Source organism: Marmota flaviventris, unplaced genomic scaffold (genome assembly GCF_047511675.1).
Source record: "Marmota flaviventris isolate mMarFla1 unplaced genomic scaffold, mMarFla1.hap1 Scaffold_48, whole genome shotgun sequence".
Lineage (NCBI taxonomy): Eukaryota > Metazoa > Chordata > Mammalia > Rodentia > Sciuridae > Marmota > Marmota flaviventris.
The window spans coordinates 1,919,248-1,946,742 of NW_027288296.1; the positions used below are offsets into that span (position 1 = coordinate 1,919,248).

Genomic DNA, 27,495 nt, shown 5'->3' on the forward strand with positions numbered 1-27,495 from the left:
AAGAGGTAATATCTGCAACAGATGGAATGTCAGATAAAGAATTCAGGATATACATGCTTCAGATGATCTGGAGTATCAAGGAAGACATGAGACAGCAAAATGAGACAATGAAAGATCACTTCGACAATGAATTAAATAAACAAATCCAGGAAGCAAAGGATCAACTATACAGGGAGATAGAGGTTATAAAAAAACAAACAAACAGAAATCCTAGAAATGCAGGAAGCAATAAACCAACTTAAAAACTCAATTGAGAATACAACCAGCAGAGTAGAACACTGAGAAGATAGAACATCAGACAATGAAGACAAAGTATTTCAACTTGAAAAGAACATAGACAGCTCAGCAAGACTGTTAAGAAACCATGAACAGAACATCCAAGAAATATGGGATAACATAAAGAGACCAAACTTAAGAGTCATTGGGATACAGGAAGGTATAGAGGTCCAAACCAAAGGAATGAGCAATCTATTCAATGAAATAATACGAGAAAACTTCCCAGACTTGAAGAATGAGACAGAATCCCAAATCCTAGAAGCCTACAGGACGCCGAATGTGCAAAATCATAAGAGATCCACACCTAGACACATTATAATGAAGATGCCCAACATACAGAATAAGGAGAGAATTTTAAAAGCTACAAGAGAAAGGAAGCAGATTACATTTAGGGGTAAACCAATCAGGATAACAGCTGATCTCTCAGCCCAGACTCTGAAAGCTAGAAGATCCTGGAATAACATATTTCAAACACTGAAAGAAAATGGGTTCCAACCAAGAATTGTGTATCCAGCAAAATTAAGCTTCAGGATGGAAGATGAAATTAAAACCTTCCATGATAAACAAAAGTTAAAAGAATTTGCAGCTAGAAAACCATCTCTCAAAAAAATCCTTGGCAAAACATTACAGGAAGAGGAAATGGAAAATAATAATGAAAACCAACAGTGGGAGGTAGGACAGTAAAGGGGGGGAAATAATCAAAGAGGAAAACAAACCATGTTTAGTAACATAAATAAACAAATATGGCTGGAAGAACAACCCATATCTCAATAATAACCCTAAATGTTAATGGCTTAAACTCACCAATTAAGAGACACAGGCTAGTAGAATGGATCACAAAACATGACCCAACAATATGCTGCCTACAGGAGACGCATTTGATAGGAAAAGACACACATGGACTGAAGGTGAAAGGTTGGGGAAAATCATATCACTCATATGGACTTTGGAAACAAGCAGGAGTGTCCATACTCATATCAAATAAAATAGATTTCAAGCCAAAGTTAATCAAAAGGGATAAAGAGGGACACTACATACTGCTCAAGGGAACAATAGACCAACAAGACATAACAATCATAAATATATATGCCCCAAACAATGGTGCAGCTATGTTCAGCAAACAAACTCTTCTCAAGTTCAAGGGTCTAATAGACTACCATACAATAATCATGGGAGACTTCAACACACCTCTCTCACCACTGGACAGATCTTCCAAACAAAAGTTGAATAAGGAAACTATAGAACTCAATAACACAATTAATAACCTAGACTTAATCGACATATATAGAATATACCACCCAACATCAAGCAGTTTCACGTTTTTCTCAGCAGCACATGGATCCTTCTCAAAAATAGATCATATATTATGTCACAGGTCAACTCTTAGACAATACAAAGGAGTAGAGATAATACCATGCATCTTATCTGATCATAATGGAATGAAACTGAAAATCAATGATAAAAGAAGGAAGGAAAAATCATGCATCACTTGGAGAATGAACAATAGGTTACTGAATGATCAATGGGTTATAGAAGACATCAAGGAGGAAATTAAAAAATTCTTAGAGATAAATGAAAACACAGACACAACATATCGGAATCTATGGGACACATTGAAAGCAGTTCTAAGAAGAAAATTCATTGCTTGGAGTTCATTCCTTAAAAAAAGAAAAAAACAACAAATAAATGATCTCATACTTCATCTCAAAATCCTAGAAAAAGAAGAACAAAACAACAGCAAAAGAAGTAGAAAGCAAGAAATAATTAAAATCAGAGTTGAAATTAATGAAATCGAAACAAAAGAAACAATTGAGAAAGTTGATAAAACTAAAAGTTGGTTCTTTGAAAAAATAAATAAGATCAACAGACCCTTAGCCATGTTAACGAAGAGAAGAAGAGAGAGAACTCAAATTACTAGCATATGGGATGAAAAAGGCAATATCACAACGGACACTTCAGAAATACAGAAGATAATCAGAAATTATTTTGAATCCTTATACTCCAATAAAATAGAAGATAGTGAAGGCATCGATAAATTTCTTAAGTCATATGATCTGCCCAGATTGAGTCAGGAGGATATAGACAACCTAAACAGACCAATATCAATGGAGGTAATAGAAGAAACCATCAAAAGACTACGAACTAAGAAAAGCCCAGGACCGGATGGGTATACAGCAGAGTTTTACAAAACCTTTAAAGAGGAACTAATACCAATACTTTTCAAGCTATTTCAGGAAATAGAAAAAGAGGGAGAACTTCCAAATTCATTCTACGAGGCCAACATCACCCTGATTCCTAAACCAGACAAAGACACTTCAAAGAAAGAAAACTACAGACCAATTTCTCTAATGAACCTAGATGCAAAAATCTTCAATAAAATTCTGGCAAATAATATACAAAAACATATCAAAAAAATTGTGCACCATGATCAAGTAGGATTCATCCCTGGGATGCAAGGCTTGTTCAATATATGGAAATCAATAAATGTTATTTACCACATCAATAGACTTAAAAATAAGAACCATATGATCATCTCGATAGATGAAGAAAAAGCATTCGACAAAGTACAGCATCCCTTTATGTTCAAAACTCTAGAAAAACTAGGGATAACAGGAACATACCTCAATATTGTAAAAGCAATCTATGCTAAGCCTCAGGCCAGCATCATTCTGAATGGAGAAAAATTGAAGGCATTCCCTCTAAAATCTGGAACAAGACAGGGATGCCCTCTCTCACCACTTCTGTTCAACGTAGTTCTCGAAACACTGGCCAGAGCAATTAGACAGACGAAAGAAATTAAAGGCATCAAAATAGGAAAAGAAGAACTTAAATTATCACTATTTGCAGATGACATGATTCTATACCTAGCAGACCCAAAAGGGTGTACAAAGAAACTATTAGAGCTAATAAATGAATTCAGCAAAGTGGCAGGATATAAAATCAACACGCATAAATCAAAGGCATTCCTGTATATCAGCGACAAATCCTCTGAAATGGAAATGAGGACAACCCCTCCATTCACAATATCTTCAAAAAAAATAAAATACTTGGGAATCAACCTAACAAAAGAGGTGAAAGACTTATACAATGAAAACTACAGAACCCTAAAGAGAGAAATAGAAGAAGATCTTAGAAGATGGAAAAATATACCCTGCTCATGGATAGGCAGAACTAACATCATCAAAATGGCGATATTACCAAAAGTTCTCTATAGGTTTAATGCAATGCCAATCAAAATCCCAACGGCATTTCTTGTAGAAATAGAGAAAGCAATCATGAAATTCATATGGAAAAATAAAAGACCCAGAATAGCAAAAACAACTCTAAGCAGGAAGTGTGAATCAGGCGGTATAGCGATACCACACCTCAAACTATACTACAGAGCAATAGTAACAAAAACAGCATGTTACTGGTACCAAAACAGGCAGGTGGACCAATGGTACAGAATAGAGGACACAGAAACCAATCCACAAAACTACAACTATCTTATATTTGATAAAGAGGCTAAAAGCATGAAATGGAGGAAGGATAGCATCTTCAACAAATGGTGCTGGGAAAACTGGAAATCCATATGCAACAAAATGAAACTGAATCCCTTTCTCTCGCCATGCACAAAAGTTAAATCAAAATGGATCAAGGAGCTTGATATCAAATCAGAGACACGCCGTCTGATAAAAGAAAAAGTTGGCTACGATCTACATATTGTGGGGTCGGGTTCCAAATTCCTCTATAGGACACCCATAGCACAAGAGTTAATAACTAGAATCAACAAATGGGACTTACTCAAACTAAAAAGTTTTTTCTCAGCAAAAGATACAATAAGAGAGGTAAATAGGGAGCCCACATCCTGGGAACAAATCTTTACTCCTCACACTTCAGATAGAGCCCTAATATCCAGAGTATACAAAGAACTCAAAAAATTAAACAATAAGAAAACAAATAACCCAATCAACAAATGGGATAAGGACCTGAACAGACACTTCTCAGAGGAGGACATACAATCAATCAACAAGTACATGAAAAAATGCTCACCATCTCTAGCAGTCAGAGAAATGCAAATCAAAACCACCCTAAGATACCATCTCACTCCAGTAAGATTGGCAGCCTTTATGAAGTCAAACAACAACAAGTGCTGGCGAGGATGTGGGGAAAAGGGTACACTTCAGTTGAGATTTTTTTTTTTTTTTTTTTTTATTGCTGCTGTGATATCTTGTTTAGGTATTTTGGTGGACCAAATTAAGAAATATATACAAGTGTAAAGACATCCATATATGTGTACTTCATAAACATATATTTTTACATGCATAAATAATAATGAATAAAGACATTTACATGTTCACATATATTAAAAAAAAAACGAAAAGGGTACACTTGTACATTGTTGTTGGGACTGCAAATTGGTGCAGCCAATATGGAAAGCAGTATGGAGATTTCTTGGAAAGCTGGGAATGGAACCACCATTTGACCCAGCTATTCCCCTTCTCGGTCTATTCCCTAAAGACCTAAAAAGAGCATGCTACAGGGACACTGCTACATCGATGTTCATAGCAGCACAATTCACAATAGCAAAACTGTGGAACCAACCTAGATGCCCTTCAATAGATGAATGGATAAAAAAATGTGGCATTTATACACAATGGAGTATTACTCTGCATTAAAAAATGACAAAATCATAGAATTTGCAGGGAAATGGGTGGCATTAGACCAGATTATGCTAAGTGAAGCTAGCCAATCCCTAAAAATCAAATGCCAAATGTCTTCTTTGATATAAGGAGAGTAACTAAGAACAGAGTAGGGAGGAAGAGCATGAGAAGAAGATTAACATTAAACAGGGATGAGAGGTGGGAGGGAAAGGGAGAGAGAAGGGAAAATGCATGGAAATGGAAGGAGACCCTCAGGGTTATACAAAATAACATACAAGAGGAAGTGAGGGGAAAGGGAAAAATAATACAAGGGGGAGAAATGAATGACAGTAGAGGGGGTAGAGAGAGAAGAGGGGAGGGGAGGGAAGGGGAGGGGAGGGGAAGGGGGATAGTAGAGGATAGGAAAGGCAGTAGACTACAACAGACACTAGTATGGCAATATGTAAATCAATGGATGTGTAACTGATGTGAGTCTGCAATCTGTATACGGGGTAATAATGGGAGTTCATAACCCACTTGAATCAAAGTGTGAAATATGATATATCAAGAACTATGTAATGTTTTGAACAACCAACAATAAAAATTTTAAAAAAATCTTCATCCCTTAATGAGGTGAATTGTTCAACCCTGAAACAAATATTTTAATTTTGGCACCATGATGAGTTGGAGGAAGAATAGCTCTTGTATCTTAATGCAGATTTGTTATTAAATTTATATCATAATTTGCATAGCAATAAAAGGAAATTGAGAATTAGCAAAATGTACATTGTGATATGTAATTTTTCTTTTCAGATGACTGCTTTGGTATAAAAATTGAATTACTAATTCAAAATTGATGAGAAATTTTTATCAATCTGGATATTTAGGAATTGAGTTGAAATTTTCTATGCATATGAGACATGTATACAAAATCTATTATAAACGATTGTACAGTTATTTGTGTGTGTGTCTGTTTTTCTGTTAACATATTCACTGAAGCATTCTTCACAGAAAGAACATTAGAAGACCATGAGCTGGTGATTGAAGTGCTGTCTAATTGGGGAATGGAAGAAGAAAATAAGCTGTACTTTAGAAAAAAAATTATGCCAAATATGAATTCTCTAAAAACCCAATGGTAAGTGAAATCTCCATTAACAGTCAATGAAAATTAAATGAGTCAGTTAAATTTTACATGAAGAATATGGTCACTATCAATAAAATATAGTTCCATTTAGTGATTCTGGCCCTTTAAAATTATACTCACATTTCTTATTCTAACAATGATTAGTCACCATGATACAAGAAGTTCAGACACATATAAAACATTTCTTTAGCCTTACTTGCAGAATCTCAATTGAGATGCATTTAGTCATTTAACTTAAAAATATAGGTAAACCTACTTTGGAGGCATTATTGCTTTTTTTTTTTTTTTTTCTTGCCTTAGAGGAAAACTAGACAAAGCAACTGTACATTTGACTTTGATTTAAATTATTATAGATCCTCAAATCTATTCCAAAATGTAGTTTAAGTTTTTTTTCACAATATTTTGGAAACTTAAGTAAGAAACTCTCTAAAACAAAAATAGATTGGTAATCATTGGGAATGTGTAGCTTAGCCAGAAATTTAAGATTGACATGAATCTTGATGCTTCAAATTATTTTGTTTTTAGTGACATAATTTTTGAGCTAAATAGAAATGAGATAAAGGGTAGTATATTATATAGCAAATACTACTTTCATTATAATTCTCTTTAAAAGAAAATAAATGTATGTCACATTCTAATGAAGACTAGGGATATAGAGAAGTCAGAATAGCCTCTGGGCTCATTAGTTTAAATTGTTTTTGTCTCTGCAGCAGTAGCATATTTTTACACGAAGTTTTGGATAATTGGATTGAAATGATCCTTTATGAAAAATATATGATACAAACCATAATAAATATTTTCAAACCCTGAAAGACCTCTTACATTCTCTTTTATTTTAACCTATTAATAGAAACATAATGGGATGATCTTTGACAAAGAAAATAAGAGTTCTAACAAAAATTAAATAGATTTGAAGGGAAAGCATTTTCTTGTTGCAAATCTTTATTAAAAGCTAAAATTTAAAAGTTGTATTTAAAGAAATATGGTTTGGTGCTCATTTCTGTTTTATTATTATTATTATTATTATTATTATTATTATTATTATTATCATTATTGTTCTTTGTAATTTAAATAAGACGAGACATTCACTTTGTATAGTTGGAGCCAATGGTTCAACTGGGTGATCTGACAATATCTGGATACAGTTTTGGTTGTAGGACTAGGAGTGGGGTGGGGATCAGCAGGAGCAGTGCCAAAGTGGGCAAAGTTCGAATTCTGCTGAACATCCTCTAAGGCTCAGGACAGCCCCACAACACAGGATTATTAGACAAAATGTTAGTAGATCTGCTGTTGAAAAACCCTGTCATAGAGGAAATATAGTAGAATATATTTTTCCTAACTTGTATGATCATAAAATTTACCTAAGGGAGTCCCAGTACTTATTAAAAACACAGACTCCAAGACCTGGCCAGACCTACAGAATCAGAAACTCCAGGAATAAGGTCTGGGAATTTCTATTTTAAACAACTGCCATGGGTGAATTTTATTATTAAACAAGTTTGGAAAAACAGTAGGTGGAAAGAATTGGACTTCTAGTTTCCACACCGAGTCCTGGTTTCTCTATGTTCTTGACTGTGAACCTGGGTACAGCCTTTGCCCTTGACTTCTGTGAGCCTTGATTTTGTAAAATGGGTCAGTAGTCTTTTTGTACCTGGTAGAGTAGTTGGAGGATTTGGGGAAGAGATGTGGGAACAAGCTCATTGTCAACTTGAGGGCAGTGTCCTATGACTCCAGGTCAGAGCATCTCTCTGCATCATTGTCATCTGGGCCCAACTCTACCTCGGAAGATGCCTGAGGGTACAGTCCAAGGACCAGCATTTTCAGAAGCACTTAATGTGGATTTTAGATACATTGGCTTAAGGATCTTCTGCTTTAGATTTCTATACTGGTCATAATTCAAACTTTTCTAGCATAGGTTTAGCGATAATTTATCCTTTATTTTTTGTCAGTATTTTTTTCCAGAGCATATGGTGTCTTTTGCAACTGAAACCACTGGTGAAATATCCCCAACACAAATTTTACAGGTAAATTTATATTTCCATTAAAATACGTAAGAAATCACATAACAATGGGAAAATTTTAGGCATGCTCATATTTTGACATGTTGACTTGAATGTTTAATTTTTTTTTTTTTTGGGTGGGGGGCAAAAAGTTAACCAACCAACCAAACAAACAAACAAAGAACCAACCAAACATAAAGCTGGGTAAAGAATGCCCTAAATCAATTCATCCCCCTAAAAATATTTTTCTTCCCAGTTCTGGCCAGTTGTCAAAGGATTTTAAACATTCAAAAATGTGCACTATGAAAGGAAACTTTAGAGTTTTGCTTTGTGATGTGTGTATAGGTTATGTTATTCTTTTAAAAAATCAAAATTCTCAGTAAATTGAAGACATTTTATCAATAGATACATAGTATTAGCATTCATAATAAACACCTTCAATTCTATTTGTGATAAAATACTTAGCAATTAAATTAATGGAGGGATATACAGATATATTTGTTTCATATACCAACATCTCTAATAGCTGTGACAGAAATACTGGCATAGAATTGTAAGATATTCTTAGCTGAATCATGAATGCTGGTTATCTAATTAAAAATCTCCTTACTTTTGTGTCTGTTAGATTCATTTCTTCCAAACTAGCAGTTATTTTGGGGGGGCATTTTCCTAAGATATTGTCATTACAATAAATGAACAGTTTATTTTAATTTTGATAGATTAGTAGATTTGGTATCAGAAGCTCTGCAGTTGTTTTTCACAGGTTAATGTTGAGCTATGTCTTCATGAGGATTGAAGCTAAGCTCTAGGCATTCCTGAACTCACTCAGTATTCTCTGGTATTTCATAAAGATAACTTTTAATATTTCCAATACAATATGATTTTAATATATGAATCAGGCATATCTACCATAGATTTGTTTCCTGTGGGCTTTTCAATATGGGCATGCTTTATTTTCATACTTCAGAATATTTTAGAAATATGATTAATCCCCAGATGTTTTTCTGAAGGCTGCTTCTATGCCGCTGGGTTTCACAGCCACCACCACCCCCCCCCCCCCGCCATCTGAATGTTAGGGTAAATGACAACTTCAGGACTCCCAACTCTCAGCTCCCTGTAGGCTTCACCATTGTATTGTGACTCAGTGGTTGGTGGAGGTTTTCTTCTATCTCCTTTCCCAAACCCTCCTCTAACATAATTATATTGCTTTAATGCTAAATTATAAAAACAAGAAAAATTGTAGACTTTGGAATTAGATAGTCCTGCATGTGCCCCTGACCTCTTCTCTCCACTGAGGCAATGTTTCCACTTTTTAAAATGTTTCTTCTTTTTCTAGTTTGACTTCCATGACTCTCTTTTTAAAATTTAATTGGTTTGGTTTAATAACTTGGAAAGCACTCAAAATAAAAAAACCTACTTACCTGTTTTACATGTCAATTAATTAATATCTGTCGCTCATTAAATTTAAAAAACTTTAGTAAATTACTTTAAAAAATGTAGGTATGTACTATTGGCATTTCCATGAATAGTCTTTAAAAATAAAGTACATTGTTGTAGTTAATAATTTCTCTTACTTTCAGTTCTTCCATTTGTTTATTCATAGGGATTTCTATTTTCTTCTTTTAATGAGACACTAATGCACTTCCAGTGTCTTATTAAGGACACTGAGCATGGCCATGCACACAGAGTGACTCCCTTCCATTCTCCTTTCGCTGACAATGTGTGTCCCCATCTCAGTTAATTACAACTGTATAACATAGTCTTCCAAACCTTAATGGTTTAAAGGACCCACCTGCATTTTGGCAACCATTTTGAGGAGCAGGGATTTAAGAAGAGTTTGCTTCATCTCTGAAGCACTTTGACTCAGTGGTTAGAGAAAATTCAAGGTCCCCTTCTAAGTTGTCCCTTTTACCACACATGCTGTGACACTCAACTCCTGTCCTCTCTTTCTCCTTCTGTGTGGCGTTTCGTCCTCCAGAGCTTTTCCAGTTTCACTGGGCTTCTCACCCATGGGGGTGTCCAGATAATCACATTTCCTGTGTGGCATCTGACTTGCAGAAGTCAAGTTGGTTTGAAAGCCATCAGGCTAGGACATATCTAGAACTGGCAAAGGATTACTTCTACAATTTTATTTTGGTCCAAGCAGTGATAGGCTTACACTGATTCAGGGTGGATGGAGAAACAAACTCTGCCTTTTCATGGTTTAAAGCCAAGATGCAATTGCAGAAGGACATGTGGGATGGGAAATATGGTTGCAGTCCTCTTTGGAGAAAACCCAGCCTGTCATAATGCCCCATGACAGAACTATGGAAGATAAGAGGTTGTATATTCTCATCAGCAAAGTGAAGTTGGCTCAACTTCTTGTCTTTAATAATTGAAGTCAGGATTGTGGTCTTCTATGTTATAACACAAGGAAATCAATAGGTAAACCTGTCAACTCTCACACACACACAAAAAAAAAAACATGGGAAAGGATGAGAAGTATAGGACTTCACCCTATAAATGATGTCCAGCTTTACAAATAGACAATCAACTAGTTTATAATTTTGATGTTTGATATTGATATTGTTTAGTTTTTCATACTTACATTTGATTGGTAAAAGGCTACAAAATCATTGTTTCCATAATATTAGGGGAGAGTCTAATTTTTCTTTCAGATGTTTCTAAGTTCAAGCACATATCCTGAAATCCATGGCTTCTTACATGCGGAAAAACAGGGAAAGAAGTCCTGGAAAAAATTTACATCCTTCTAAGAAGATCTGGTTTATATTTTTCTACTAAAGGAACAAACATCAAAGGTAAATTAAGTATCTGTGATATGTTATGTAAGATTATTAGCTGTAAATTAAAACAGACTTTTTACTTTGTTATATTTATGATTTTATTACCTGATATCAGGAGGTGGTGACATTTTTTGTATTCTAAAGATTTATCATGATATGTTTAAAAATTGTTCAGTTTTATTTCAAAGTAGTTTCTATATATCTTTGAGGATATCTGGATGCTCTTATTTCTGTACCACATATGTTGTTCATTTTTACCCACCCCAAGTTTACTCCTTTCTCTTTATCCAAGGCTGAAGGTTTTGAGGTCCAACATAGATTATACCTTTAATTTTCTCCCTGCACCTCCACCTTTTTTTCTTTCTTTTTGGTACTAAAGATTGGGTGTTAATAGGAGTTGCTAATATTGCTGAATATTTTCTCTCTTATTCTGTGTGTGTGTGTGTGTGCACATGCCCACACACACACTGCTACTAAAATTTAGTGCATATGGTATCAGTGAGATCTTGTTAAAATGCAGATATTGATTCACTAGGTCTGGGGTGGGGCCTGATAATTTACATTTTCAAAAAAATCCTAGAGGATAAAGATTTTCCTGGTCTGAGACCATACTGCTAATGGCAAAGTTTTAGAGAACAGATGCATTTTGTCCAATTTTGATTGCACATTGAACCTCAGAATTAAGTACTTCTCCAAGTTATTAACCTATCACAGAATAATATGACCCAGTAATTTCCCATGACCAGCTTTAACTCTCAGAGATTTCTCAGAGAAGAAATAGCTGTTCATGTTTCCACTTTGCCTTGAAAATCAGACACAGTCCACTGCCAGATAATTTCCCTGAGCTCAGCCATACGAGCTTCCTTCTTGTAAAGCAAGATAGTCACACAACCCTTCTGGTTGTTTCCTGTGGTGTATTACATAGTACACAACTATGAGGCATGGCTGTAGTCTAATGAAGCAGGACACATTGTCCCCTTTACCTTTTTCCTAACTGCTACAGAAGCTCAAACCAAACTTCTTCCCTTTATGGAGATACCATAATTTGAAACCTGGATTAGGAAAACGTGTTCAAAAGTCATTGTTTCCTATATTCTCTCTCTGAATTCTGGAAATGATGAATAAAGAGAATAGAGAGTTTAAAATAGAATGTGTGTGTGTATGCCCACACATATGCGTGTGTTACATTATAAAGAAATTGTCGCTTGTCAATTTTAATAAAACTGTATCAAGTTCCTGATTATTTAAGGGTGTAGTGACATAGGTTTTTTTTTTTTTTTAATTTATTTTCTTTTTGTCATATTATATTGAAATTGTATTTAGGTAATGTTTGCCCAAGGAATACATTATTTAACATTATAAACATACAAAAAGAAATATTGCAAAACATGTACCCATTTCAACACTCGTATGTATTTTTTAAGGAACCATGGCATTTGCAGTTTTTCAGTGAATTTGGAATTAGTGATATTTATGTGTCACTGGTGGGCAAAAAAAAGAAAAAAAAAACAAGGAGCACAAACTAACTATGGATTCTGCTTTAAGGTACAGGCTTAATATTTTGATAGATCAATAAAGCAAGCTTCAGCCTTTTAGGTAAGCTTGAGTTTCTTTTAATTTCTTTTAATAAAGAGACAGCTTTCTCTTACATATAGGATAATTTTAGTGGCTTTTATTTCAATAGGTGTTACCTTCAAGATGTGCATTAACGATAAACAATGTGCTGTGGCCCTTCTAGCCTAACAAAGCAGGAGGGCCCCGAGACCTGAAAATGCTCTGTGCAGAAGAAGAGCAGAGTAGGATGTGCTGGGTGACCACGATTAGATTGCTTAAGGTAATCTCACTGGAGGCATGAATTTCTATTAAATGCTGTGAGTATCATAAAAGTTTGAAAATATCTGTAGTTGAAAATGCAAAGAAGAGTGAATCCTAATATGAATCTTTGTGGCTACACGAGAAAGAAGAAAAATAGCCACCACCAAATGCATGTATTTTTTAATCTAAAAGATAAACATTTGTGGAGTAAAGTGGAATGGGCTAATATTTTATCTTTTGATTATGAAGTAATATTCCATTTCTAGAAATTCTCTGATTTTTATTTTTTATTTTTCCAAGAGTATTATATCCATAGCCAGTATAACTGAATGGATGTCTCTCATTATACAACTTAGTCTACGTTTATACAACATTGCTTACAATTCAGTGTGAAGTGTGTTTAAAATGTGTCTGCCTGGATATGTTTCATGCGATTGTTTTATGTTCCATTTAGGTGTTTTATAAATTACATTCTAGCTTAATAATTACAACTTACTTCTAGTAGAACATCAAAAAAATTGTATGATTTTCCTATGAGCATATTTTTAAATCATCCACTTGGGTGTTAAATGGAAATTACAACTTCCATAAGCATAATTTGTTGATGAGCATTTGGAAATGAGTAAGAACCTTCTAAAGGCAGATACATGTAGAAAAGAGATATAGAACTGATTTCTTTCAGAATGTATTGAAAGCACATGTTTATTTAATTTATTTTGAAACTTACATGCCAGTAAATTTACACAACTTTACAGTTATAAAAGTAATCACTCATTTCCTTATAAAGACACTACTTTGATAATCACAATTGGGTAAAAATCATGATTTTTTTTTGTTTGTTTTTGAAAAAGTAAAATACAAAGATTATGTCTGTATACTTTATTTAGTATCATTTACTGCCAAAGTTGACAAAATATACAAATTACTATTTTTCTTAATCCTTTGTTTAAATTAGAAGTTTCAGCATTTACCCAGATATTTTTTATAATTTATGCCTGATCACTAATATAATTTATTAACTTATAGATTTCATATTCTATGCATAACATATATGATTCACTTATTATCACATAAAGATTTAGATTATTAACAGTGAGTGTGTCCTAAAACTAGCTTTTTGATATATTTAGAAGTTAACATCAGAGAAATGGAGTCTTGTAGAATCCCTGGGTTCTGCCCTTTCATTAGGCTGAAGAGTGTACACTTCACTTCATAATCGAGTTCTCAGCTTATGTATTTACTAGGTCCACTTTGGACCTAGAAGTTTTTCTGCTGCCATTTCCATATTCGCCACTTGGTAGCTCTTCAAAACATTACTAGCATCCTGTGTAAGAGAGAGATCAGGGTAAAGAAGGATAGAACAATCATAATCAGATAAGTGATCAGACTAGCTTTGGAGGGAATTTTTATTTTTTATTTTTAAAAATTTTAAGTTGAGGTAAAATTCTGATATTAAAAATTAATCAAACTATTTTTAATGTGAACATTTCATTGACATTTAGTGCATTCAAAGTGTGCAACCATCACTTCTATCTAATTCCAAAACATTTTCATCACCACAAAATGTACCCATTAAGCAGTATCTCAGAGAATCTCAGGTTCCATTGATTTTACAAGGATACACTTTGTGATATTACAAAAAAATAAAAAAAAAATAATGACAATATAATTATGACAGGTGACTTTCACATCACTTTTGCCATTTGTTTTACTTTTATTTAAATAGTTATTATAGACTTATTTAGACTTAGCTAGAAATTTGCCATATTTCACTTTTGCATGCACAGACTTACTTATATATATACATGTACATATGTCTAAATATGTAGACATTGCTATATGTGTATGTGTATATGTATATATGAAATGATAAATGAAATAAATTAGTCAAGATATCTGTAAAACTTCTTCCTGTTCCAAGTCTGGCTTTCCTGAATCATTTTCATCTCAGAGTCATGGATACCATTTACTTTCCACATAACGTCTGGCTTTGTGCCATCTTTGAAGAGACAAATATTGTATTTTGAAATGCAAGTGCAAGAATCAATGAAATATGCCAAAAATTTCCTTTAATTCTTCCATCTTGGCGATGTTTAGTTTCTGGAAGATTGTTCACTTCCTGCTTTTTCCCCTCATCTGATTATTCTCAAAGACCCTTTCAAGTCTGGTATAGTAAATTACCCCCAATTTAGAGACTTAAAATAACACAAACTTATTATCCTATATTCTTTTTTTTTCTTTTTGACAGTATTGGGGAATGAACTTGGCAATCTACCACTAAGCTATACCCCCACATTTTTATATTTTATTTTGGTCAAGTGTTTTGCTAAGTTGCTCAGGCTGGCCTCAAACTTGTGATCCTCCTGTCTCAGCCTTCCTAGTTACTGGGATTGTAGGCATGTGACACTCCTCCCAGCTATCCTGTACTCTTTTAGTTCAAGTCCAGAATGGGTCACAGTCAAGGCTTGGCAGGGCTGCTTGCCCTTTGGAGTCTTCAGGGGAGAAACCACTTCCCTTGTTTTTTCCAGCCTTGTGAGGCCACACATATACCTTGGCTGGTGGCTATTCCTCCACTTTCAAAGACAGTAGTATCACACCAAGTCCTTCTCTTGCTACCAACTCTCTAGCTCTGTCCCTTCTGCCTTTCCATTCCACTTATAAGTTCCTGGTGATTGCATTGGGTGCACGTGGAGAAGCCAGGATAATCCTCATCCCACATTCATCTGGCTAGCAACCTCAGTTTCCTTTTGCCATGTAGCCTAACATATTCACAGGTTCCAGGGATTAGGATGTGGACATCTTTCTGGGATGGTTATTCTACCTATCATATCAGCGTTCCTTGTTTATTTCAATGACAAAACTTTTCCAGATGATGCCAGAAAAGGAGGCGAACATCCAGGAGTACCTTTAACCTGTAGCCAATGAGAAACCAGTCTGTCTTACATTTGAATATTAACAGATCCGGCCTCTCTTTGGAGAAATTCTAGTTACATATAGAATTGTAGAACATCAAAGACTTAGAAAAGTGGATTGCTCACATAGAATGTCCCAGTTACATATTCTCTCTTTCTCTCCCTTCAGTTAGAACTCAGACGGCTTCTCTGTTGTGGTATTTCATTGAGAAATGTTAAAGTTGGCCCATGACTACCCTTGACAAGAGTTAAATGCCTACTAAAGGTCTTCAATGGCACCTAGGTACCTACCTAACACTGCAGGTGTCAGGAACAATACATCTAGGAAGATAACCATCTTATTAGTAGGTAGCAGGTTTTTCAATGAAGAAGGTGGCCAATCCTCATGTTCCTTGTTAAAGTGTTGGTTTGAGGTTATTATCTATACTTCATAATGAACTTGACTAGGAATTAAGCTCTTCTGTCTTCTTTTTAAAGTTATTGTAGGGTTAGAGTTGATTTAAAGTGAATTTCGTTAGGTCCCATTAATGTCCTTCAAACCTTGAATTAAATAATTTTTTAAAGTTGGGAAATAATTGGATAAAGAAGTCAGCACACAGAATTTTAAATGAGTGTGGGTTTGTATTCATGTTAGAAGCAAAATCTTGAAATAATGATTCTCTTGATCCCCTCCCCTCATTTTTTTTGTTTATTTGCCTAATTACCAAATATATCCACTTTGCTAGAATTGGTTTTATGGAACTAGTAGAGAAATAGCACTGTTGAACTATTTATATAAAATTTATCGTATGGGTAAGATTTGATTTCATGGTGTCATTCAATATTTTCTATACAGTACTCTTTGTGTGTGTGTGCGCGCGCTCATGCATGTCTGTGAGTGTGTGTGTCTGTGCACCTGTGTGGGTACATGAAGGAATCCCATTTAAGGTGGACACTCAAGTACTGGGCAGAGTAGGTGTTGCTCAGAAGTTGTGTAGACAGATATGTGGGTCACAGACCCATACCTGGTGCCAGAGGGGATGCAGGTCAATAGAGGCTGGCCCAGGTGGGCCAAAGGGAGGTGCCAGAAGAGTGGCATGGGCAGGCAAACCCACCGGGAAACCTTGAGCTAAGTGGTGGTGCTTAGGCTAGAGCTTGACCCCGGAAGCAGTGTTGTGGCCTGATTGGGGTTTTGAAGAACCTAAGGGCTGGCACCTTTAGGGGGGGCCTTTTAGACCTGCCACTGAATTGCCATCTTACCTATCATTTGGACTCTGGCAGCCCCTGGAGGCAGGCATGGAGATGGTCATTCTCCTCCAGGTGATAAGGATGGTTCATCAGGGCCAACATGGAATCAACAGCAGCACATTCTTCTTCAAAGTCATCCTCCACACCTTCCATATACACTTCCACTGTCAGGCCCATTTGAGACCCAGCACCTGCTGGCTCAGGTGCTTCTGGGGCCTTGAGGAGATAGAACACAATGACCACCCTGCCAAATGCCAACATTACAAAGCTGGAAGCAGTAGATGGAACAGGGCTGCTGAGACCTAACATGAAGTTCATTATATCTTCATGAAATGGAAAGAATTGTGGAGTGTAGCCAAAATGTAAATAAATATGTATAAATATAAATAATTTAAAATCATAAAAAATTCAAAGCTGCCAATATAATTGCTCCCCCCCCCCCTCAACAAAATAGCTTAAATCTAAAGGAGTAGTTTCCAGATTCAGATGAGGATTCCTTCAGGACAAGTTTGCTCATGGCAGTTAGCAGTCTTAATTTTTCTCAAACTAATAATCCCGTTAGAATCCAGACCTCCTACTTTCCCATTATGGCCAGATGGCTCAGTCTGTCAGATGCTGCCTCCTAAAAGTGAAGACCCCACATTTCTAATCTTCTACATTGTATTTTGAAACTCTGAAATCAGCTGGACTCCTCAGTATTTTGGTTTTCTGAATGTTAAGCCCAAAAGTATTATGAGAATAATTATTCTTGGTTATAAGAATATTTAACCAAGAATGATATAGAGCCAAGAATTTTCCAGATAGGCCCCAATTTATAGTTTTACCAAAGAGACAAATTAATTCATCAATCATCAGAATGAGAGTGAATTTTACAGTGTTGCTTAGGACATATGTGAGGTTTTTTAAATCTTTGGAATGTACAGCATGACACCTTTCCCAAGTGAGCTTTCTTTTCACGAGACAAGGTACCAATCCAAAGGATTTTGCTGCAAATTATGTAAGTATGTAAGTAGAAACGTAAGTCTCAGTATAAAGTAATACCAGTATAAAGTAATACTAGTGAGCAAGACCTTAATTTGGGAGCCTCAGTAAAACAAACAAATTAAAAAACATATCTTTTTTAAATGTATTGTTGAAGGGCATTAAAAGATTTTCTGTCAAATTTTGGTTGCTTTACTTGTCTGTTTGAAGGAAAATCATAAAATTATTTTTTTATACTGATAACATATGATTAATGAAATAATATTTTAATTGAATTACCAGTGTAGTAAAGTAAAAGTTGTAACATTGTGTTTTTGTTTGTTTATTTTACAGTATGGCATGAAGCTGTACCAGAATTTCATGCCTCCATATCAAGGCAGAAGTGGCTGCAGTTCTCAGAGTATATCACCCATAGTAAGGATCGATTTTTTGAACCTATATTTTATTTTATATTTATATTATGTTAATTTGGTATTACATTACAAATATATACTACAATATATTTACCATTTCCTTTTGGTCAAGTAAAGTTATACTTTGTATGTATGATGTTATATTGAACTTTTTATACTTGGATAGCATATGTGTATGGTCTGTGATAAAAATCATAGGACATATATGAAATATTCAATTATAATACATAACGTTATATGTTCGTAAAATATTTTAAATATTTGAAGGAATGTATATTCTATGTCATTACATCATTTGAGGATTAGATTCTTAATAAGATAATTTGTAGAACATTTTCCTTGGCATTGTGTGTTTTTTAATTAATTTTCTTTGATTGTGGGTTTGCTTATTTATTTTAATACTGATTCTGAGGTTGTTGTAGCCTATTATAGAGATGCCAATGATTTCAAATTTTAAAAACTGTAATATACGCATGTGTATGTTTTTACTTTCTGGCTTTCTAACAGTAATTTTTTTAAGTTCCAGGTCCTTAAAAAGCAGACTGCTTTCCAGGAAATGCAAAAACTAAAAGTCAAAATATAGGTTATGCATTACATGAACTATGCAGTGCTTCTCAGAATTTTACCAAATGTAACTTGGATATTTATTTGCAGACACACACAGGAACATCTTTTACCTTCTTTAGCACTTAATTTTAATTTCCTGTGCTTTATCACAGAAATTTATTTCTGAACTTAAAGTTTATGTTCTGCAATTCTTGCTGCACTCCTTAATATTGAGTATACTAGAAATCCAGATGTATGTGCCTGTGTTACAGATAAGTTAATGCAGATTTCTGAAAACTGTGTTTCCACTTAGGCTAATAATGTGTTCTTCCTGACTGTGACCAAGGAAGGTACATTTACCCACATGTAATGAGCCAGGTGAAATGCTCAGTTCCAGGAATGTGGCATGAAATTATGTTGATTATGAAGCACAATAGATGATATAGAAAAAGAGCCCCTATTTTGTAGTTATGTTGCTTTAAATTATGGAAGAATAACTTTTCATCTTTGTATCATATTACTTTTAAGCCCTAAAATAAGAAACTAAGGAATGTAATGATTTTTATAATAGAAATCACTTTAAGGTGAATATTTTCTAGTTTGTCAGCTTACTCTTATCTTTCAGTCCATCTGTATATTAAAAATAATGAATTTTATTATCTTAATCCTTTCCTAAATCCCTCCAAATTTTCTTTTAGAATCTAGAGTTATTAGCATGGATGTATTAATAGCAGCCAAACCTTTGGAAGCAATTATTATTTAGTGTCCTTTTAATCATAGGAAAAAAATTGTTATAAATAAAGTCCTTTCCATTTTCATTACTTTTGTTAGAATACAAGTGTGATATTATTCTTACTTTTTCCCACTGAAAGTCATTCTGTTGTTGATCACGGCATATCTGAGTTTGTTTAGCCCGTCTTTGCTTATTCAACCCCATCTGTAAAAAGAACTGCTCCTTGAGTGAATCTGACTGGAATCAGGTGTGATAGGGGCAAGAGGTCCCAATGCCTTGTAGTAAGGGCTTGTTTTACACAGGAGTTGTGATCATAGAAGGTAGCACCTGAGAACTGTATCTATGCTATTTTTAATGTCTGTGAAGGAGACCTAGATGTTTGGGGAGGTATTTGTGTTTACTTTTGTGTGTATGGAGAGACCCACTTTTCTAGATGATTACAGAGGGATCAGTGACCTGAATAGTGCTGGTGCCCCTCACCTGTCTCTGCTGCTTTCTACTCAGGAACTGTTTTCAGTGAGTTACATAGAAAAGTTAGAATAATTTAGTTACCTTTCTCAAGTAACAGTATTCTCTTTTAAACTTGTCCATGTTTTGAGAAGAGAAACAAAACAACAGTTCTCATACCAAAGGGAGCACCTACCCATAATACCATGTGACAGCCACTCATATCAACTTTTGAAATGAGAATCATCAGCAGATATTTTAGGAAACCAGATAGATTTGGTTCATTTTAGGGTAAAGGAGGAATTCATTTAAAGGAGTGTCTCTTAATATGTTCCTGGCTGGAGTGAGGAGATCGGGAGAAAATATCTGCTCAGTTCTTTTTAGTCTTTACTTTTGACCCTGGGCTAGACTTGCTAAGCTGAAGTTTCTTTCCTTTACCTCCCACTATGTGGTACTTGAAATAACCCTAGATGGGACATATTGGTTGCTATTTTTACCATAAGGTGTGTTATCTTAGTTGGATCTCTGGTGTCCTGCAGTGTAAAGGAAGGGGGTAGTTGCATAATCTCCTGACTCATCTGGGGTGTCCACTGTATGAAGCAGATGAGAGAATGGTGTCTGGAGGAATTCTTTGCCCTCTTGTTCAGTCATTCTGAGCTGCAGGTTTATCAACATCCTTCAAATAGAGTGACAGAGAAAGCATGGCTAGTTGCCATGCAGTTATATTGTGTAAAAACCATTTTACATGTAAACCTCACTAAAAGTGGATACAAGCAGTCTCAGAGTCTGGCCTGGGTAATCCAGGATACACGCAGGCTTCCCTTCTTAGAGAGAAAGGCTATGCAATTAAAATCATGGCTCATTTTGCTACGGCCTACCCTGTTCATCCCCTAAGAAGAGATAGAAAAAGGAACAAATATTTGAGAAATACAGCCAATTCTGAATTTTACCAGCATTGCTTTCCTATGTGAAAGAAATTGAGCTGAAAATGACCTTTTGGGTTTTTCAGACTTTGCTTTACTTCCATTTCTTTGTCCACCAAAGGTAAACTATTATTTTTTCATCCACCACCTGCCATTCAATAGACAACATTTACTACACTCCTATTTCCTCTTAGTGTAGTTATTGTAGCAAATGGAAAATTTCTTTAATTGTCTTGTATTCTCTGTTTGCCAAATAATTATGGAACATGGGATCTTATTGTACATCTGGTCCCCTGTATTGGGTAGGGAGAGAACAACAGCTTGTTTATTTTTTTTTCCTCACAGTATTTTTATGTTATCAGGAACTTCTCATTATAGAACCCATCTTGGCATGTGAAGTTAAAGATGTTATAAGAATAAATCTATCATTAGGATCCAGGTTTGTTACTCTGATTTGGACAGGCAGACACTTTCCATTAATGTTGGGAAAGCAAAAGTATATCCAACTGGTTCAAGGCCCAGCATGGAAGATCATGGGGTGAGAAGGGCAAACTAAGGTGTGACAGCAAATAGAGATTACTGAGACAGTATCTGTCTGGAAAGAGCAGCTGTCAGTTATAAAGGCTCCTGTAACAAATGGAAGATTGCATGCCAGATCTCTAGAAATATAGATGGACCATAATAAGATTGTCGGCCATTATCACATGGTTTGAAGAGAAAATGATGCTAAAAAATGGGATGGGTAAGGCAGTAATAAAGGAACCTAATTTTTTTTTTCTTGAGGATAAGGTTTTATTTGAAGCCCACATTTGACTATAGTATCTTTTCCAAATGTAGAAAGAGAGTGTGTGTGTGAAAGCCACAAGTCTCCAGATGCAGGTTGGCTCATAATTTACCAGTGTAATTTCACTTTGGGTTTTGTTCTTTTAGTAATTATTGAAGAATAAGTGATACACACACACACACTTCCATTCAGTTTTTTTTTTTTTATTTTGCTTAGTTTTAAGTTATGTTCCTAGTGTATAAGACATGTGAGACTCTTGACTAGAGCATTTGGCAATTTTCTCTTTTTTTAGTACTCATGACTCATTGTGGGATAGCATGCCTGTTTCTTGAAAGATGATTGCAAAATAGGACGCCAGAAAAAGGAAAATAAAAATAAGATCCAGGATTTATATGTTTTACTTTCCCATTAGAGACCATGAATATAAGAAGTAATTAGCAAAAACACTGACTTTATCATTGTTTTGATTACATTTTTAAAATATGTCTTCTTTCCATGTCTGTGCTTCTGTCATTCAGAATTGTTTTTGCAGCTCTAACTTGGCCACCCATCTCTTCAAAAAAGAAAAAGTGTTTATATATTACATCATAATTTAAAAAAAAAATAGTTGTTAACAGACCTTTATTTATTTGTATGTGGTGCTGAGAATCAAACCCAGTGCCTCACACAAGCCAAGCAAGTGCGCTACTGTTGAGCCATAGCCCAGCCCCATCATAAAAATTTTAATATGAAATCTAATATTATGTATTATTATTCTGCTAAATTTCATTTTCCAAATAAAATGAAACTTGACATGATAAGCTTTCAAAACACATACTCCAATTTGCTCCTTTATAAAATATGAGTACTATTTCTAAGAAGATATGTATCAATCTAAGTTACAGATTTTACATATTTTGAATCATAAAATTGTGGCTTCAATGTTTGTGTATTTGACATAAAGTTTAATACAGAGATGAGTTCAGAAGTGGTAGTTCCTTATAGCCAGTAGGAAGGGTTATTTCTTCCTCAGTTGGAGTTTTGCCATATTAGGAGACAATGTGAAAACGAGGTTTGTTTTAGGGGAAAGACATGCTTTCAAAGATTTTCATCACATTACTCAGCACTTAATTCAGTTATCCTAACAAATAGCCATTGAACTTATTTAGCAAAGTTCTCCATAGCATCATTTTATAGTGAATATGTACTTTTAACTTTTTAATTTCCTGATAGCCACTTTGGGAATCCCAGTCTCAAATTGAAGCATATTGCCAGCAAAACAGTAAACGATTACTTTTGAAGATTTTCATGACTTGCAAGTGTTTTCTGGTTTTGTTTTGTTTTTCAAAAAATTTTTTTTTCCAGAGAAGTATATCTGAGAACTCCCTGGTAGCAATGGACTTCTCAGGTCAGAAAAGCAGAGTTATAGAAAATCCCACCAAAGCTCTTTCAGTTGCAGTTGAAGAAGGACTCGCTTGGAGGATACTCATGATTTCACTTTCTTGAAAGAATTTTTAATTTGAGTTTGTTTCACCCCCATTCCTTGCTCAGAAAAAAGGATGTTTGCACCTGGGAAGTCACGGTAGACCCACTGCCTCCTCACAAACCTCTGCCACAAACATGGGTATGTCTGCTCCTAGCCATGGTCACTGAGCTGATGGGCAGCTTGACATGACTTTGGTGACATGTGGTTACTAAGTGATGGGGGACATATATGTAGTGAAATTGCATCACTGCAAGCAAACCTTTGTATTCATTCATTTTATTTCTTCAGCCATCCATTGGTCCCAGCCATGGTTTCACCACAAGATTTCCAGAGATGAAGCTCAGCGATTGATTATTCAACAAGGACTTGTGGATGGGTAAATTTGATACTTTTAGTGTTGAGTAGAATTTGGGTTTGGATTTTGGATTTGGATTGGATTTTGACAGTAAATAATAATAATTTATTCAGTGCACACCAAGTGTTTTTAATTTTGGCTTATCATAACACAGAAATTACTTTGTTCTGTAAGAGTGGCTATCATTGAATTCTAGCAATATCTGTATAATACCCAGTACACAGAGTGTGCTTAGTATTTATGTATAAATTAACAGAGAAAAGAATAGTATTCTTTGTTCTTGACTAGGAGCACTAATGTTATCCATTCTGTGCCAATTCTAGCATTTTAGATATTAATTCATGAGAGGAAAAAAAAAACTAACCTTCTTTTTGGGTATCAATGTTTCAATTTGAACAAGTAATTAATATGATTCTAAAATATGATTTACATTATGACATTATCCTATACATTGTAATTCTTTTTAGGTATAATGCAGGGTATATTAAGTAGAAAATTTTTTTCTGATGTTTTCAATGTTTGCTTTTATTTCTGTTTACATCCCTATTGCTTTTTCTCTAAATATTAACAGCTTAAAAATATGAATCTATTAAAAGAGTACTTTTTGATTTTTTTTTGTGTTATCTTTTAATGGGATACCATGGAGTACACAAGAAAAGCATAAAATATTTTATGAGAGATTTATAATCTGAAGGATTTTCTTCTCACATTACTCAGTTTCAGATACTTTAATACTGCCAGGTTCCTTCCCAAATGCAGTACAATGAGAACATTTTATTGAGTATTGGATGAGAAATGAAACTGTTGTCAGTTTAAACAACTGGAGAAAGAACCTTTTATCTTCAAAAAAAACCTTTTATCTTCATTAGCACTGATGACAGTTTTGTAGTATGAGATTATGTTGTAACATATCATTCACCAAGTTGAATAATCATACCCACTGAATACACAGTTAAGGAGATCCCAGCTACAGCTTTTATGAGTACATATCCTGTTTTTGTTACATGCTATGTTTCTATGAAATCTGTGAGTAAATGTAGAAACATATTGAAATTCTTCCTCTCTCTTTTTAGAGTTTTCTTGGTAAGGGGTAGTCAGAGTAACCCCAAAATTTTGTCCTGTCAATGAGTCATGGACAAAAAATAAAGCACTTTCAAATTATACCACTAAGTAATTTGTGATTTCACATTTGTATATTAGATATGATCTTAATGCATAAGCTTTTGGAAACTTTGTTTTTCTGTTGTTCCTTTTATTAAATATAATGTGGGAGCTTGTGCTTTGACCAGAGTTAAGTTTGGCAGAAATTGTTTTATGAGCCTGAATTAATATAAGAAATACAGGAATTGTAAAAATTAAATTTATCTTTTTTCCATGAAATATGATTTAGCAATATTGTATAGACCCAATGCCACCTATTTTTAAAAGGCCACTAAAGATTCTTTTTTCTGAGTTCTATCCATTCCTTAAAAAAAAAACATTATTTTAAAACCCTTTCTCTTCTTTTCTCTCAAAGACATTTTTTGCTATTATTGTTGCTAGTTTTTGTTCATTTGTTTTAAATTATTTGTATAGAAACACAGGAAATGTGAGATTGGTGGACATTTAAATAATCCTGGGAACATTTTTAAAATATCTGTGACTCTGTTTTTGTCTGGCACAACTTGCTTTGGGTTTTTTTTTTCACTTCTGCTGATGTGTGTCAGCATGTGCACATATGTACATATGTGACATGCATATTGGAATCAGGCAGAGTAAAACAGATTCAAACTACTTTCAGGAAGGTCTTATTTAACTTACTAATGCTTTCCTTTGAATTGCCTCTTTTTGAAATCATTCAAAGGCCATAGAGAGTACCAACCCTGCTTTTTTGATTATTTGATCAGTGTCCCCAGCAATTATGAGCGTTTAATGCTAGAAGACTTCACCACCAAACAAAAAAAGTCAACTGACATTCCATTAGCATAATATATTATTGCTTCAGAATGAATTTGCTGATAAAAATTATATGAATAGTCATTTTTAATATACTGAGGCATTAAGTAGACAATGTTTAGAAACAGAAATTAATTTCTGTACACAGAGGCATTAAAATCTCCTGTCTACTTTTACACTGAATAGTACAGATTTCTTTCTGTTCATTGACTCAAAATTGTTAAACTATCCTAACTAAACAGAACTCTGGGAGAATTAGATGCAGAGAAAGTGGAGGCATGTTTCTTATCCAAGGATCAGATGATACTTCTTTTAAATGTAAGTGAAATTAAAGAAGTGGGCATGCCATGCTGTTCTCTGCACAATCCTTAGTTTTATAAACTTGTCAATTTTGGCATGAAGACATAGCTTGCAGTGGAACAACCATCATCCTTCTGGATTCTTTACCCTATTTACCAGCTTGTTGCTTTTCCTATTGCAGGTGGAAGATGATGGTGAAATGTTCCGCATGCTAGATGATGGCCACACTAGATTTATGGATCTAATCCAGCTGGTGGAGTTCTACCAACTCAAGAAGGGTGTTCTTCCTTGCAAGTTGAAACATTATTGTTCTAGGATTGCGCTATAGCTGAACCAGAAATTACATGTTAAACTGTTCAAGAGAAAAGACTCAAGGGGGAAAAATATTAAAAAGAGAGCATAAATAAGGGTAAAAATACTGTGGTGAAAGGAATATTTCACCTGAAAGTTATAAAAAATATTTCGTGCTTTGCAAACAAGCAAAAACTTGGATTGGCATTACAATCGTCATTTAAAATTTGTAAGTTGAAATTAAACCTTAAGAAAAAATGATTTGGAGTGTTCTTTTGTGGTTTCATATATTACTGTATTTTCTTCAAATATGAATACTTCAAACATTTATCTGCTCCTTTTTAAAATATGACAGCCCTAGAATTCTCAAACACCAAATATGAAGAAGAAATCAGGTTTCAGAATGACCATTTTGCAAACTGAATTCCAGTTATACTACTTTTTTAATATTAAGAAGCATGAAAAATCTTTAGTTTTTAATTAAAAGAAAGTATGCATGACTTGTTAATAAAACTAAAAACAATTTTGAATTGTATGTTCTCTGGCTTTATTATAGCCAAAGGATCAAATCATACTATGTGGTAGCAGCTTAAAATTTTTTGAAGTAAATTGTTTTTTTTTTTTTTCTAGAAAACTTTCATTAAAGTCATTGAATTATCAATTGTACCATAAAATCTATACTAGTATTGAACATATTAGTGGCACATTGTTAATTGCACTTTTTACACTTCTTAATAATTGGCTGAGATTATCTATTTTTAAGAAAATGATCAAATTCTTTTAAAAAATTTGATAGTTTGCACACACTTTATGATATATAAACTATGATAACATAACATTGTCACCTTAATATTTCATGTTTAACTCATGCTTTTTAGAACATTCATTAGATCCTTTCATTAATAAGTCAGTAAACCAATTAAAATAGGTAGAAAGAAAGATTCAAGACCTATGAGGATCCTAATAGGTAAATCTCTGTTCTTCTCTTTGTGCCCCTTTTAGTTTTTTTAGCATGGCAACATCAATATGGAAGCCAAAGATTTTGAATACTTGAGACAGTAATCTGCCTGTTACCACTCCAAGACAATCTGGGATGTTTTTACTTTTTAGTTTTGTTTGTTTGGCTGGGTTTTGATGTTGTTGTTTTTGTTGTTGTTGTTCTATGATTCTTGTTCCCAGTTTGGTGGGAAGAATAATCATTGTTCTTTAAAAAAAGAGGAGAAACAAAACATCAAGTAAACCTCAATATTATACAAAATATTGCCCATCCCCTCTAACTGAGCCTTGTAACAAGCTTGTTGGAAAGATAGCTTTTTTTAGTCAATATTTCAAAACTCCATAATTCACTTTTAGATTAAAAACTATACATATTTGTTAACAAAGCATAGAACGCATTCATGAAATGTGAATAAAATCAATATTATTGAAAAAGAATTACTTATTGGATTTTTAATATTCACTTTACTTCTCAGTGCAAATCTAACTCCTAAAGCAATAAAACTTAGAACATTAATCTACTATTATAAATTATTGGTCATGGGGC

The 27,495-nt window shown here is 34.3% G+C and overlaps 1 pseudogene; it reads left to right on the plus strand.

Moving 5' to 3' along the window:
* Positions 1 to 25,989, plus strand: part of LOC139704240 (growth factor receptor-bound protein 14-like) — a 50,031-nt pseudogene extending 24,042 nt beyond the window's left edge.
* The last annotated feature ends 1,506 nt before the right edge of the window (positions 25,990 to 27,495 follow it).